This window comes from Lissotriton vulgaris, chromosome 4_1 (assembly GCF_964263255.1).
Source record: "Lissotriton vulgaris chromosome 4_1, aLisVul1.2, whole genome shotgun sequence".
Classification (NCBI taxonomy): Eukaryota; Metazoa; Chordata; class Amphibia; order Caudata; family Salamandridae; genus Lissotriton; species Lissotriton vulgaris.
The window spans coordinates 537926318-537940490 of NC_141691.1; the positions used below are offsets into that span (position 1 = coordinate 537926318).

The following is a 14173-nucleotide window of genomic DNA, read 5'->3' on the forward strand; positions in this document are numbered from 1 at the left end:
TTCCAATTAATACTTCTAAGAACTGAATGGAAAAAAAATCGTAAAGCTTAGATAAGTCCCACTGAGCTTTGTACTTAGATCCCTGTTTTCAGAGTCCAGATTGACAAGCATAACACCATCAACCCACCTGTACCAGGTTGAGCTTTCCATTTTGGCAGAAGAGATTGCATTCACGGGGGAATCTTATCTTTTATTGCAAAATCTTATCTCACATAAAAAGTACTGTTCAACAGAGTCATAGCGTTACTTGAGTCCTTTGTGCAACATCCTTCCCTAACATAGTTCAATAGGCAAAAGTTGAACAGAATAGAAAAGTTATATAATTCTGTTTGTCTTTGACTGTAGAAAATAAAAAATGTGAAATGTCCACATTGCTGCAGCAATTTGCTCCCCTGTCTCATGGGAGGTTCCATGGAGTAATGGTTAGCACTTTGGACTTTGAATCCAAGGATCCAAGTTCAAATCTCGGTGGGACCACTTTCATGACTTATGACCAAATCTTTTTCTGTCAAGTGTATTCATAAATATCATAAATCTAACACGGGTAGAGTGAAACATTGATTTATTGATTGCATTTTTAAAGTCTATTTGATGTGAGCAAATGATAGAACTTTTAGAAAACATGGAAATAAAATGGCTCAAAATAATGAGATATTTTGTGAGCTGACTCTGTTTTCTCAACTCATCACAAGAGGCTGATCCAAGATATTACTTGTTTAAATCTTACTGTTATTGATAAGGGGAACACGGAACTTTTTTAATTGGAAAGCCTTCATTAAAAGAAAACTTGAGGAATCAAATTGTGTATTTTGGGGACAGAAGAGATGAACTTTTAAATAACAATCTTGAAATTAAGACACACAGATATTTACACTCTGTTTTTCTAAAGTAGATCCATAACCACAAAGTAGAATCTTTCGAAAGACATGTCAAATGTATTAATCTGAATTCCTCTTTCAAAGAAATTCACAATTAAATGCACTGTGTAAGTCAAGAATGTTGTCAGATAAGAAATCAGCAAAATTAACTATCTTATTACTGATCATAAAGATGAGAAAGGAAAAGAACCTCTTGCTTAAATTGTGGATGGGAAAGAACAGTTTTTAGTTTTCAGCTTCAGTACTCATGTTTATGAATAATTCTTTTCTTTATATTGTATTATCACTATCTAGATGGATATAGCCATGTGTACATAGATACATACTTATACGTTGATAAGTTTCAGTATAAAACTTTGACGTTATGTTTTTCCAAGTCCAAATTCTAAGAAATTAGTGAAATATTAAATCTCATAATTCAAGCAGGTCCCACCGAGATTTGATCTCGGATCGCTGGATTCAGAGTCCAGAGTGCTAACCATTACACCATGGAACCCTGCCATACATGAGGGATTTTTCCATTGAGACAAAAGAGAGCGCATCAGTGCGGGGGCTTTTCTTACATTGATGAAAAGATATCTCAGTTGAATGCTCATAGTGTAAAGAGCTATAATGTGATTTGATTCTTTTCAGCTGCATTCTCCATAACAGTGTTAAATGTGCAAACGTTTATCAGGAAATGCAATTTACAAAATAATGATCATATTTGACTGAAGAATATTAAAACATTCTACATTTCCAAACTACTACATCCATTTCTCTGTCTCTCACATGGGTGGCTCCAAAGAGCAACGCTTGGCACTTTGGACTTTGCATGCAAAGGTACCAGTCCAATTCTTTGAGGTACTATTTTACTAATCTCGACCTTTTACATTTCTGTCATCTTTTGTTATTGATAGCTCCAATCCAACACCAGTAGGTTGAAAGAGACAAATGTTGACTCCTTTCAAAATGTCCAACAGCTTGAACAAGTTACAGAAATACGAACTTTATAATACACATAACATCACATTCCTACACAAAATAGTGCGACATTACAAAATCCTATCCTGTTTTTCTCAAATGCATATCAGAGGGCTGATTCCCAGCATTCCTTTTTGAAGATTTCCACACTATTGATAAGGCGAACATAGCACATTTTGAAAGAGATGTGTTCTTAAATCAAACCTAGAGAACCACAATGACGGTATCATTCAGATAGTACAAATGTTTTTTGTATATTAGTATGGAAATTGTGAAATAAAACATTTCTCATGCTGATTTTCAACAGTCGATCTGCAATCATGAAATATAAGCTTTTGCTTGGAGGCCTCAAAGGTACTGATCTAATTTTCTTTTTTAGAATTATTCACAGATCGTATGATATGCTTTGTACAAATCAACTATGTTGTTAGATCAAAATTGATTAAAAAGTGACTATCTCAATTTCAGGACATATAGAAGAGGAAGGAGAAGAAGCTCATGTTTCAAATGCGGAGAGGCAACAACTGTTCATTATTTTCACCTCTATTAATTATATGTATTTTTATAATGTATATATTTATATTTTCCGATAAATATACATAGACATATAGCGATATATAGGGAGATACATACATATAAGTTGATACGTACAAGTTTATAAGTAAATGAGATGTTTTTCCAATTAATACTTCTAAGAACTGAATGGAAAAAAAATCGTAAAGCTTAGATAAGTCCCACTGAGCTTTGTACTTAGATCCCTGTTTTCAGAGTCCAGATTGACAAGCATAACACCATCAACCCACCTGTACCAGGTTGAGCTTTCCATTTTGGCAGAAGAGATTGCATTCACGGGGGAATCTTATCTTTTATTGCAAAATCTTATCTCACATAAAAAGTACTGTTCAACAGAGTCATAGCGTTACTTGAGTCCTTTGTGCAACATCCTTCCCTAACATAGTTCAATAGGCAAAAGTTGAACAGAATAGAAAAGTTATATAATTCTGTTTGTCTTTGACTGTAGAAAATAAAAAATGTGAAATGTCCACATTGCTGCAGCAATTTGCTCCCCTGTCACATGGGAGGTTCCATGGTGTAATGGTTAGCACTTTGGACTTTGAATCCAAGGATTCGAGTTCAAATCTCGGTGGGACCACTTTCATGACTTATGACCAAATCTTTTTCTGTCAAGTGTATTCATAAATATCATAAATCTAACACGGGTAGAGTGAAACATTGATTTATTGATTGTATTTTTAAAGTCTATTTGATGTGAGCAAATGATAGAACTTTTAGAAAACATGGAAATAAAATGGCTCAAAATAATGAGATATTTTGTGAGCTGACTCTGTTTTCTCAACTCATCACAAGAGGCTGATCCAAGATATTACTTGTTTAAATCTTACTGTTATTGATAAGGGGAACACAGAACTTTTTTAATTGGAAAGCCTTCATTAAAAGAAAACTTGAGGAATCAAATTGTGTATTTTGGGGACAGAAGAGATGAACTTTTAAATAACAATCTTGAAATTAAGACACACAGATATTTACACTCTGTTTTTCTAAAGTAGATCCATAACCACAAAGTAGAATCTTTCGAAAGACATGTCAAATGTATTAATCTGAATTCCTCTTTCAAAGAAATTCACAATTAAATGCACTGTGTAAGTCAAGAATGTTGTCAGATAAGAAATCAGCAAAATTAACTATCTTATTACTGATCATAAAGATGAGAAAGGAAAAGAACCTCTTGCTTAAATTGTGGATGGGAAAGAACAGTTTTTAGTTTTCAGCTTCAGTACTTATGTTTATGAATAATTCATTTCTTTATATTGTATTATCACTATCTAGATGGATATAGCCATGTGTACATAGATACATACTTATACGTTGATAAGTTTCAGTATAAAACTTTGACGTTATGTTTTTCCAAGTCCAAATTCTAAGAAATTAGTGAAATATTAAATCTCATAATTCAAGCAGGTCCCACCGAGATTTGAACTCGGAGCGCTGGATTCAGAGTCCAGAGTGCTATCCATTACACCATGGAACCCTGCCATACATGAGGGATTTTTCCATTGAGACAAAAGAGAGCGCATCAGTGCGGGGGCTTTTCTTACATTGATGAAAAGATATCTCAGTTGAATGCTCATAGTGTAAAGAGCTATAATGTGATTTGATTCTTTTCAGCTGCATTCTCCATAACAGTGTTAAATGTGCAAACGTTTATCAGGAAATGCAATTTACAAAATAATGATCATATTTGACTGAAGAATATTAAAACATTCTACATTTCCAAACTACTACATCCATTTCTCTGTCTCTCACATGGGTGGCTCCAAAGAGCAACGCTTGGCACTTTGGACTTTGCATGCAAAGGTACCAGTCCAATTCTTTGAGGTACTATTTTACTAATCTCGACCTTTTACATTTCTGTCATTTTTGTTATTGATAGCTCCAATCCACCACCAGTAGGTTGAAAGAGACAAATGTTGACTCCTTTCAAAATGTCCAACAGCTTGAACAAGTTACAGAAATACAAACTTTATAATACACATAACATCACTTTCCTACATAAAATAGTGCGACATTACAAAATCCTATCCTGTTTTTCTCAAATGCATTTCAGAGGGCTGATTCCCAGCATTCCTTTTTGAAGATTTCCACACTATTGATAAGGCGAACATAGCACATTTTGAAAGAGATGTGTTCTTAAATCAAACCTAGAGAACCACAATGACGGTATCATTCAGATAGTACAAATGTTTTTTGTATATTAGTATGGAAATTGTGAAATAAAACATTTCTCATGCTGATTTTCAACAGTCGATCTGCAATCATGAAATATAAGCTTTTGCTTGGAGGCCTCAAAGGTACTGATCTAATTTTCTTTTTTAGAATTATTCACAGATCGTATGATATGCTTTGTACAAATCAACTATGTTGTTAGATCAAAATTGATTAAAAAGTGACTATCTCAATTTCAGGACATATAGAAGAGGAAGGAGAAGAAGCTCATGTTTCAAATGCGGAGAGGCAACAACTGTTCATTATTTTCACCTCTATTAATTATATGTATTTTTATAATGTATATATTTATATTTTCCGATAAATATACATAGACATATAGCGATATATAGGGAGATACATACATATAAGTTGATACGTACAAGTTTATAAGTAAATGAGATGTTTTTCCAATTAATACTTCTAAGAACTGAATGGAAAAAAAATCGTAAAGTTTAGATAAGTCCCACTGAGCTTTGTACTTAGATCCCTGTTTTCAGAGTCCAGATTGACAAGCATAACAGCATCAACCCACCTGTACCAGGTTGAGCTTTCCATTTTGGCAGAAGAGATTGCATTCACGGGGGAATCTTATCTTTTATTGCAAAATCTTATCTCACATAAAAAGTACTGTTCAACAGAGTCATAGCGTTACTTGAGTCCTTTGTGCAACATCCTTCCCTAACATAGTTCAATAGGCAAAAGTTGAACAGAATAGAAAAGTTATATAATTCTGTTTGTCTTTGACTGTAGAAAATAAAAAATGTGAAATGTCCACATTGCTGCAGCAATTTGCTCCCCTGTCACATGGGAGGTTCCATGGTGTAATGGTTAGCACTTTGGACTTTGAATCCAAGGATCCGAGTTCAAATCTCGGTGGGACCATTTTCATGACTTATGACCAAATCTTTTTCTGTCAAGTGTATTCATAAATATCATAAATCTAACAAGGGTAGAGTGAAACATTGATTTATTGATTGTATTTTTAAAGTCTATTTGATGTGAGCAAATGATAGAACTTTTAGAAAACATGGAAATAAAATGGCTCAAAATAATGAGATATTTTGTGAGTTGACTCTGTTTTCTCAACTCATCACAAGAGGCTGATCCAAGATATTACTTGTTTAAATCTTACTGTTATTGATAAGGGGAACACAGAACTTTTTTAATTGGAAAGCCTTCATTAAAAGAAAACTTGAGGAATCAAATTGTGTATTTTGGGGACAGAAGAGATGAACTTTTAAATAACAATCTTGAAATTAAGACACACAGATATTTACACTCTGTTTTTCTAAAGTAGATCCATAACCACAAAGTAGAATCTTTCGAAAGACATGTCAAATGTATTAATCTGAATTCCTCTTTCAAAGAAATTCACAATTAAATGCACTGTGTAAGTCAAGAATGTTGTCAGATAAGAAATCAGCAAAATTAACTATCTTATTACTGATCATAAAGATGAGAAAGGAAAAGAACCTCTTGCTTAAATTGTGGATGGGAAAGAACAGTTTTTAGTTTTCAGCTTCAGTACTTATGTTTATGAATAATTCATTTCTTTATATTGTATTATCACTATCTAGATGGATATAGCCATGTGTACATAGATACATACTTATACGTTGATAAGTTTCAGTATAAAACTTTGACGTTATGTTTTTCCAAGTCCAAATTCTAAGAAATTAGTGAAATATTAAATCTCATAATTCAAGCAGGTCCCACCGAGATTTGAACTCGGATCGCTGGATTCAGAGTCCAGAGTGCTAACCATTACACCATGGAACCCTGCCATACATGAGGGATTTTTCCATTGAGACAAAAGAGAGCGCATCAGTGCGGGGGCTTTTCTTACATTGATGAAAAGATATCTCAGTTGAATGCTCATAGTGTAAAGAGCTATAATGTGATTTGATTCTTTTCAGCTGCATTCTCCATAACAGTGTTAAATGTGCAAACGTTTATCAGGAAATGCAATTTACAAAATAATGATCATATTTGACTGAAGAATATTAAAACATTCTACATTTCCAAACTACTACATCCATTTCTCTGTCTCTCACATGGGTGGCTCCAAAGAGCAACGCTTGGCACTTTGGACTTTGCATGCAAAGGTACCAGTCCAATTCTTTGAGGTACTATTTTACTAATCTCGACCTTTTACATTTCTGTCATCTTTTGTTATTGATAGCTCCAATCCAACACCAGTAGGTTGAAAGAGACAAATGTTGACTCCTTTCAAAATGTCCAACAGCTTGAACAAGTTACAGAAATACGAACTTTATAATACACATAACATCACATTCCTACACAAAATAGTGCGACATTACAAAATCCTATCCTGTTTTTCTCAAATGCATATCAGAGGGCTGATTCCCAGCATTCCTTTTTGAAGATTTCCACACTATTGATAAGGCGAACATAGCACATTTTGAAAGAGATGTGTTCTTAAATCAAACCTAGAGAACCACAATGACGGTATCATTCAGATAGTACAAATGTTTTTTGTAAATTAGTATGGAAATTGTGAAATAAAACATTTCTCATGCTGATTTTCAACAGTCGATCTGCAATCATGAAATATAAGCTTTTGCTTGGAGGCCTCAAAGGTACTGATCTAATTTTCTTTTTTAGAATTATTCACAGATCATATGATATGCTTTGTACAAATCAACTATGTTGTTAGATCAAAATTGATTAAAAAGTGACTATCTCAATTTCAGGACATATAGAAGAGGAAGGAGAAGAAGCTCATGTTTCAAATGCGGAGAGGCAACAACTGTTCATTATTTTCACCTCTATTAATTATATGTATTTTTATAATGTATATATTTATATTTTCCGATAAATATACATAGACATATAGCGATATATAGGGAGATACATACATATAAGTTGATACGTACAAGTTTATAAGTAAATGAGATGTTTTTCCAATTAATACTTCTAAGAACTGAATGGAAAAAAAATCGTAAAGCTTAGATAAGTCCCACTGAGCTTTGTACTTAGATCCCTGTTTTCAGAGTCCAGATTGACAAGCATAACACCATCAACCCACCTGTACCAGGTTGAGCTTTCCATTTTGGCAGAAGAGATTGCATTCACGGGGGAATCTTATCTTTTATTGCAAAATCTTATCTCACATAAAAAGTACTGTTCAACAGAGTCATAGCGTTACTTGAGTCCTTTGTGCAACATCCTTCCCTAACATAGTTCAATAGGCAAAAGTTGAACAGAATAGAAAAGTTATATAATTCTGTTTGTCTTTGACTGTAGAAAATAAAAAATGTGAAATGTCCACATTGCTGCAGCAATTTGCTCCCCTGTCTCATGGGAGGTTCCATGGAGTAATGGTTAGCACTTTGGACTTTGAATCCAAGGATCCAAGTTCAAATCTCGGTGGGACCACTTTCATGACTTATGACCAAATCTTTTTCTGTCAAGTGTATTCATAAATATCATAAATCTAACACGGGTAGAGTGAAACATTGATTTATTGATTGCATTTTTAAAGTCTATTTGATGTGAGCAAATGATAGAACTTTTAGAAAACATGGAAATAAAATGGCTCAAAATAATGAGATATTTTGTGAGCTGACTCTGTTTTCTCAACTCATCACAAGAGGCTGATCCAAGATATTACTTGTTTAAATCTTACTGTTATTGATAAGGGGAACACGGAACTTTTTTAATTGGAAAGCCTTCATTAAAAGAAAACTTGAGGAATCAAATTGTGTATTTTGGGGACAGAAGAGATGAACTTTTAAATAACAATCTTGAAATTAAGACACACAGATATTTACACTCTGTTTTTCTAAAGTAGATCCATAACCACAAAGTAGAATCTTTCGAAAGACATGTCAAATGTATTAATCTGAATTCCTCTTTCAAAGAAATTCACAATTAAATGCACTGTGTAAGTCAAGAATGTTGTCAGATAAGAAATCAGCAAAATTAACTATCTTATTACTGATCATAAAGATGAGAAAGGAAAAGAACCTCTTGCTTAAATTGTGGATGGGAAAGAACAGTTTTTAGTTTTCAGCTTCAGTACTCATGTTTATGAATAATTCTTTTCTTTATATTGTATTATCACTATCTAGATGGATATAGCCATGTGTACATAGATACATACTTATACGTTGATAAGTTTCAGTATAAAACTTTGACGTTATGTTTTTCCAAGTCCAAATTCTAAGAAATTAGTGAAATATTAAATCTCATAATTCAAGCAGGTCCCACCGAGATTTGATCTCGGATCGCTGGATTCAGAGTCCAGAGTGCTAACCATTACACCATGGAACCCTGCCATACATGAGGGATTTTTCCATTGAGACAAAAGAGAGCGCATCAGTGCGGGGGCTTTTCTTACATTGATGAAAAGATATCTCAGTTGAATGCTCATAGTGTAAAGAGCTATAATGTGATTTGATTCTTTTCAGCTGCATTCTCCATAACAGTGTTAAATGTGCAAACGTTTATCAGGAAATGCAATTTACAAAATAATGATCATATTTGACTGAAGAATATTAAAACATTCTACATTTCCAAACTACTACATCCATTTCTCTGTCTCTCACATGGGTGGCTCCAAAGAGCAACGCTTGGCACTTTGGACTTTGCATGCAAAGGTACCAGTCCAATTCTTTGAGGTACTATTTTACTAATCTCGACCTTTTACATTTCTGTCATCTTTTGTTATTGATAGCTCCAATCCAACACCAGTAGGTTGAAAGAGACAAATGTTGACTCCTTTCAAAATGTCCAACAGCTTGAACAAGTTACAGAAATACGAACTTTATAATACACATAACATCACATTCCTACACAAAATAGTGCGACATTACAAAATCCTATCCTGTTTTTCTCAAATGCATATCAGAGGGCTGATTCCCAGCATTCCTTTTTGAAGATTTCCACACTATTGATAAGGCGAACATAGCACATTTTGAAAGAGATGTGTTCTTAAATCAAACCTAGAGAACCACAATGACGGTATCATTCAGATAGTACAAATGTTTTTTGTATATTAGTATGGAAATTGTGAAATAAAACATTTCTCATGCTGATTTTCAACAGTCGATCTGCAATCATGAAATATAAGCTTTTGCTTGGAGGCCTCAAAGGTACTGATCTAATTTTCTTTTTTAGAATTATTCACAGATCGTATGATATGCTTTGTACAAATCAACTATGTTGTTAGATCAAAATTGATTAAAAAGTGACTATCTCAATTTCAGGACATATAGAAGAGGAAGGAGAAGAAGCTCATGTTTCAAATGCGGAGAGGCAACAACTGTTCATTATTTTCACCTCTATTAATTATATGTATTTTTATAATGTATATATTTATATTTTCCGATAAATATACATAGACATATAGCGATATATAGGGAGATACATACATATAAGTTGATACGTACAAGTTTATAAGTAAATGAGATGTTTTTCCAATTAATACTTCTAAGAACTGAATGGAAAAAAAATCGTAAAGCTTAGATAAGTCCCACTGAGCTTTGTACTTAGATCCCTGTTTTCAGAGTCCAGATTGACAAGCATAACACCATCAACCCACCTGTACCAGGTTGAGCTTTCCATTTTGGCAGAAGAGATTGCATTCACGGGGGAATCTTATCTTTTATTGCAAAATCTTATCTCACATAAAAAGTACTGTTCAACAGAGTCATAGCGTTACTTGAGTCCTTTGTGCAACATCCTTCCCTAACATAGTTCAATAGGCAAAAGTTGAACAGAATAGAAAAGTTATATAATTCTGTTTGTCTTTGACTGTAGAAAATAAAAAATGTGAAATGTCCACATTGCTGCAGCAATTTGCTCCCCAGTCACATGGGAGGTTCCATGGTGTAATGGTTAGCACTTTGGACTTTGAATCCAAGGATCCGAGTTCAAATCTCGGTGGGACCACTTTCATGACTTATGACCAAATCTTTTTCTGTCAAGTGTATTCATAAATATCATAAATCTAACACGGGTAGAGTGAAACATTGATTTATTGATTGTATTTTTAAAGTCTATTTGATGTGAGCAAATGATAGAACTTTTAGAAAACATGGAAATAAAATGGCTCAAAATAATGAGATATTTTGTGAGCTGACTCTGTTTTCTCAACTCATCACAAGAGGCTGATCCAAGATATTACTTGTTTAAATCTTACTGTTATTGATAAGGGGAACACGGAACTTTTTTAATTGGAAAGCCTTCATTAAAAGAAAACTTGAGGAATCAAATTGTGTATTTTGGGGACAGAAGAGATGAACTTTTAAATAACAATCTTGAAATTAAGACACACAGATATTTACACTCTGTTTTTCTAAAGTAGATCCATAACCACAAAGTAGAATCTTTCGAAAGACATGTCAAATGTATTAATCTGAATTCCTCTTTCAAAGAAATTCACAATTAAATGCACTGTGTAAGTCAAGAATGTTGTCAGATAAGAAATCAGCAAAATTAACTATCTTATTACTGATCATAAAGATGAGAAAGGAAAAGAACCTCTTGCTTAAATTGTGGATGGGAAAGAACAGTTTTTAGTTTTCAGCTTCAGTACTTATGTTTATGAATAATTCTTTTCTTTATATTGTATTATCACTATCTAGATGGATATAGCCATGTGTACATAGATACATACTTATACGTTGATAAGTTTCAGTATAAAACATTGACGTTATGTTTTTCCAAGTCCAAATTCTAAGAAATTAGTGAAATATTAAATCTCATAATTCAAGCAGGTCCCACCGAGATTTGAACTCGGATCGCTGGATTCAGAGTCCAGAGTGCTAACCATTACACCATGGAACCCTGCCATACATGAGGGATTTTTCCATTGAGACAAAAGAGAGCGCATCAGTGCGGGGGCTTTTCTTACATTGATGAAAAGATATCTCAGTTGAATGCTCATAGTGTAAAGAGCTATAATGTGATTTGATTCTTTTCAGCTGCATTCTCCATAACAGTGTTAAATGTGCAAACGTTTATCAGGAAATGCAATTTACAAAATAATGATCATATTTGACTGAAGAATATTAAAACATTCTACATTTCCAAACTACTACATCCATTTCTGTCTCTCACATGGGTGGCTCCAAAGAGCAACAGTTGGCACTTTGGACTTTGCATGCAAAGGTACCAGTCCAATTCTTTGAGGTACGATTTTACTAATCTCGACCTTTTACATTTCTGTCATCTTTTGTTATTGATAGTTCCAATCCAACACCAGTAGGTTGAAAGAGAAAAATGTTGAATCCTTTCAAAATGTCCAACAGCTTGAACAAGTTACAGAAATACGAACTTTATAATACACATAACATCACATTCCTACACAAAATAGTGCGACATTACAAAATCCTATCCTGTTTTTCTCAAATGCATTTCAGAGGGCTGATTCCCAGCATTCCTTTTTGAAGATTTCCACACTATTGATAAGGCGAATATAGCACATTTTGAAAGAGATGTGTTCTTAAATCAAACCTAGAGAACCACAATGACGGTATCATTCAGATAGTACAAATGTTTTTTGTATATTAGTATGGAAATTGTGAAATAAAACATTTCTCATGCTGATTTTCAACAGTCGATCTGCAATCATGAAATATAAGCTTTTGCTTGGAGGCCTCAAAGGTACTGATCTAATTTTCTTTTTTAGAATTATTCACAGATCGTATGATATGCTTTGTACAAATCAACTATGTTGTTAGATCAAAATTGATTAAAAAGTGACTATCTCAATTTCAGGACATATAGAAGAGGAAGGAGAAGAAGCTCATGTTTCAAATGCGGAGAGGCAACAACTGTTCATTATTTTCACCTCTATTGATTATATGTATTTTTATAATGTATATATTTATATTTTCCGATAAATATACATAGACATATAGCGATATATAGGGAGATACATACATACAAGTTGATACGTACAAGTTTATAAGTAAATGAGATGTTTTTCCAATTAATACTTCTAAGAACTGAATGGAAAAAAAATCGTAAAGCTTAGATAAGTCCCACTGAGCTTTGTACTTAGATCCCTGTTTTCAGAGTCCAGATTGACAAGCATAACAGCATCAACCCACCTGTACCAGGTTGAGCTTTCCATTTTGGCAGAAGAGATTGCATTCACGGGGGAATCTTATCTTTTATTGCAAAATCTTATCTCACATAAAAAGTACTGTTCAACAGAGTCATAGCGTTACTTGAGTCCTTTGTGCAACATCCTTCCCTAACATAGTTCAATAGGCAAAAGTTGAACAGAATAGAAAAGTTATATAATTCTGTTTGTCTTTGACTGTAGAAAATAAAAAATGTGAAATGTCCACATTGCTGCAGCAATTTGCTCCCCTGTCACATGGGAGGTTCCATGGTGTAATGGTTAGCACTTTGGACTTTGAATCCAAGGATCCGAGTTCAAATCTCGGTGGGACCACTTTCATGACTTATGACCAAATCTTTTTCTGTCAAGTGTATTCATAAATATCATAAATCTAACACGGGTAGAGTGAAACATTGATTTATTGATTGTATTTTTAAAGTCTATTTGATGTGAGCAAATGATAGAACTTTTAGAAAACATGGAAATAAAATGGCTCAAAATAATGAGATATTTTGTGAGCTGACTCTGTTTTCTCAACTCATCACAAGAGGCTGATCCAAGATATTACTTGTTTAAATCTTACTGTTATTGATAAGGGGAACACAGAACTTTTTTAATTGGAAAGCCTTCATTAAAAGAAAACTTGAGGAATCAAATTGTGTATTTTGGGGACAGAAGAGATGAACTTTTAAATAACAATCTTGAAATTAAGACACACAGATATTTACACTCTGTTTTTCTAAAGTAGATCCATAACCACAAAGTAGAATCTTTCGAAAGACATGTCAAATGTATTAATCTGAAATCCTCTTTCAAAGAAATTCACAATTAAATGCACTGTGTAAGTCAAGAATGTTGTCAGATAAGAAATCAGCAAAATTAACTATCTTATTACTGATCATAAAGATGAGAAAGGAAAAGAACCACTTGCTTAAATTGTGGATGGGAAAGAACAGTTTTTAGTTTTCAGCTTCAGTACTTATGTTTATGAATAATTCATTTCTTTATATTGTATTATCACTATCTAGATGGATATAGCCATGTGTACATAGATACATACTTATACGTTGATAAGTTTCAGTATAAAACTTTGACGTTATGTTTTTCCAAGTCCAAATTCTAAGAAATTAGTGAAATATTAAATCTCATAATTCAAGCAGGTCCCACCGAGATTTGAACTCGGATCGCTGGATTCAGAGTCCAGAGTGCTATCCATTACACCATGGAACCCTGCCATACATGAGGGATTTTTCCATTGAGACAAAAGAGAGCGCATCAGTGCGGGGGCTTTTCTTACATTGATGAAAAGATATCTCAGTTGAATGCTCATAGTGTAAAGAGCTATAATGTGATTTGATTCTTTTCAGCTGCATTCTCCATAACAGTGTTAAATGTGCAAACGTTTATCAGGAAATGCAATTTACAAAATAATGATCATATTTGACTG

The 14173-nt window shown here is 33.5% G+C and overlaps 10 non-coding genes across 10 annotated transcripts; 4 read left to right on the forward strand and 6 right to left on the reverse strand.

Moving 5' to 3' along the window:
• Nucleotides 1-1302: 1302 nt before the first annotated feature.
• Nucleotides 1303-1374, reverse strand: TRNAQ-CUG (transfer RNA glutamine (anticodon CUG)). Its single transcript has one exon. It is a non-coding gene; the product is annotated as a tRNA-Gln (tRNA).
• A 1548-nt stretch (nt 1375-2922) lies between these two features.
• TRNAQ-UUG (transfer RNA glutamine (anticodon UUG)) lies at nt 2923-2994 on the forward strand. The gene has a single exon. It is a non-coding gene; the product is annotated as a tRNA-Gln (tRNA).
• Nucleotides 2995-3819: 825 nt separating this feature from the next.
• On the reverse strand, nt 3820-3891 carry TRNAQ-CUG (transfer RNA glutamine (anticodon CUG)). The gene has a single exon. It is a non-coding gene; the product is annotated as a tRNA-Gln (tRNA).
• A 1547-nt stretch (nt 3892-5438) lies between these two features.
• On the forward strand, nt 5439-5510 carry TRNAQ-UUG (transfer RNA glutamine (anticodon UUG)). Its single transcript has one exon. It is a non-coding gene; the product is annotated as a tRNA-Gln (tRNA).
• Nucleotides 5511-6335: 825 nt separating this feature from the next.
• On the reverse strand, nt 6336-6407 carry TRNAQ-CUG (transfer RNA glutamine (anticodon CUG)). The gene has a single exon. It is a non-coding gene; the product is annotated as a tRNA-Gln (tRNA).
• A 2445-nt stretch (nt 6408-8852) lies between these two features.
• Nucleotides 8853-8924, reverse strand: TRNAQ-CUG (transfer RNA glutamine (anticodon CUG)). The gene has a single exon. It is a non-coding gene; the product is annotated as a tRNA-Gln (tRNA).
• Nucleotides 8925-10472: 1548 nt separating this feature from the next.
• Nucleotides 10473-10544, forward strand: TRNAQ-UUG (transfer RNA glutamine (anticodon UUG)). The gene has a single exon. It is a non-coding gene; the product is annotated as a tRNA-Gln (tRNA).
• An 825-nt stretch (nt 10545-11369) lies between these two features.
• Nucleotides 11370-11441, reverse strand: TRNAQ-CUG (transfer RNA glutamine (anticodon CUG)). The gene has a single exon. It is a non-coding gene; the product is annotated as a tRNA-Gln (tRNA).
• A 1546-nt stretch (nt 11442-12987) lies between these two features.
• TRNAQ-UUG (transfer RNA glutamine (anticodon UUG)) lies at nt 12988-13059 on the forward strand. Its single transcript has one exon. It is a non-coding gene; the product is annotated as a tRNA-Gln (tRNA).
• An 825-nt stretch (nt 13060-13884) lies between these two features.
• On the reverse strand, nt 13885-13956 carry TRNAQ-CUG (transfer RNA glutamine (anticodon CUG)). Its single transcript has one exon. It is a non-coding gene; the product is annotated as a tRNA-Gln (tRNA).
• Nucleotides 13957-14173: the final 217 nt, after the last annotated feature.